At 41.9% G+C, this 1,905-nt stretch overlaps 1 non-coding gene across 1 annotated transcript; it reads right to left on the bottom strand.

Moving 5' to 3' along the window:
- Positions 1 to 493: 493 nt before the first annotated feature.
- Positions 494 to 599, bottom strand: LOC131252234 (small nucleolar RNA R71). The gene has a single exon (XR_009174270.1). It is a non-coding gene; the product is annotated as a small nucleolar RNA R71 (small nucleolar RNA).
- Positions 600 to 1,905: the final 1,306 nt, after the last annotated feature.

Here is a 1,905-nt window from a genome sequence, read left to right as displayed (position 1 = left end):
GACTATCCATTGCAGGATTGGACACCGCTCAAAATCCCCTGAGTTAATTGAAGTTATGGCTGAAGACCAAACTCCTCTACTTCCACCCAGGGTGGAGGATACCTAAGATGAGAACGAGGTGCATCAGGCACCCCCGCCTCGTACTTTACGAGATTATATACAACCGGCGGGAGTGAGTATGCCCTCATGCATGATTTTCCCTGAAAACACAGGACAAATGGACATCAAGCTAGGAGTTATCTAACTCCTTCCCAAATTCCATGGACTTGAATCAGAGAGTCCATATTTACATTTGAAAGAGTTCGATGAGATTATAGCTACATTATGTTTTCCTAATGTATCTGAGGATACAATTAGGCTGAAACTCTTTCCTTTTTCCTTAAAAGAGAAAGCTAAGACGTAGTTACATTCACTGCGTCCTAGATCCATTGGCACATGGAACGACATGCAGAGGGAATTCATAAAAAAATTCTTCCCACATCATAAAACGATTACCCTCAGAAAAGCAATCATGGACTTTGCCCAAAAGGAAGATGAAACATCTTCCAATGTTGGGAAAGGTTCAAAGATTTGGTCAGTTCATGCCCACAACACGGATTTGAAACGTAGCGCATTACAAATTTTTTCTACGATGGACTGACATCTTTCATGTGCCAAATGGTCGAGACAATGTGTAATGGGGAGTTCATTAATAAAGATGTCGATGAGGTATGGGACTACCTCGACAGTCTGGCTGAAAAAACATAATCTTGGGACTATTACCCAAAATCAAACACCACGTCTAGGCCGACTCAATTAAAGGAGAAAGGTGGATTATATCTCTTGAAAGAAGAGGATGATCTCAAGTGTAAAGTGACTACGCTTATAAGGAAAGTTGAGGCCATGGAAGGAAAGATGGATAAGGTTAATGAAATTGTTTGTGGCTTCTCTGATTGCAACATTCATACAACTGAAAATTGTCCTACAATACTCGCCTTTCGAGGAGTGTTGAATGAATAAGCCAATGCCGTAAACAACTATCAAAGACCTTTTACTGGACCTAACTCCAATACATACAATCCTGATTGGAAAAATCATCCAAACTTTAGTTGGAGGAATGGACAAACGGCTACTCCTCCGGGTTTCTTCAATCAAAATCCAAATCAAGTGAAACCTCAAGAGGAACCGGTTCAAAATTCCATATAAGAGCTGGCTCAAGCAATGCGGGGAATTACAGATTTTATGCAAAAGATAGATTCTCGTATGACGGTTATAGAAAAGGGAATGCTTCCTGCACAACCTCTCCCCAATCCTAAACCGCAGTACGAGATTAATGATCCCAGCTCTTCAAATCAGATGGAGCACGCTAAATCCATCACCGCTCTTAGGAGTGGAAAGATCATTGATAAAACTCTTCCGGTGAGACCCAAAAAACCTCAAGAACCAGAAGAGGACAACAATGATGGAGCTAGTGATGCCCCACAAAAAGTAGAACCGGAACTTCTAGAGAAGCCAGTTGCTCCATTCCCCCAACGGTTGGTTTCACCGAAACCTCTCTCTAACTCTCAAGATATCCTAGAGGTGTTGAAATAAGTGAAAGTCAACATTCCTCTACTTGATGTCGTGAAACAGATACCTTCATATGCCAAATTCCTGAAAGACTTATGCACGACCAAACGACGGCAGAGTATTCAAAAGAAGATCTTCTTGACCAAGAAAGTGAGTGTCATCCTAAAGCAAGACGTGCCACAGAAATTTAAGGATCCCGGTAGCCCAACCATATCATGTGTAATCGGGGACCATCGAATTGATCATGCACTTCTTGACTTAGGAGCGAGCGTCAATCTGATTCCCTACACGGTATACAAATAGTTAGGTCTGGGTGAATTAAAACCCACCCTAACCACACTACGACTTGTTGATCGC

Source organism: Magnolia sinica, chromosome 7 (genome assembly GCF_029962835.1).
Source record: "Magnolia sinica isolate HGM2019 chromosome 7, MsV1, whole genome shotgun sequence".
NCBI lineage: Eukaryota > Viridiplantae > Streptophyta > Magnoliopsida > Magnoliales > Magnoliaceae > Magnolia > Magnolia sinica.
This window is presented reverse-complemented; position numbering and strand designations above follow the sequence as displayed.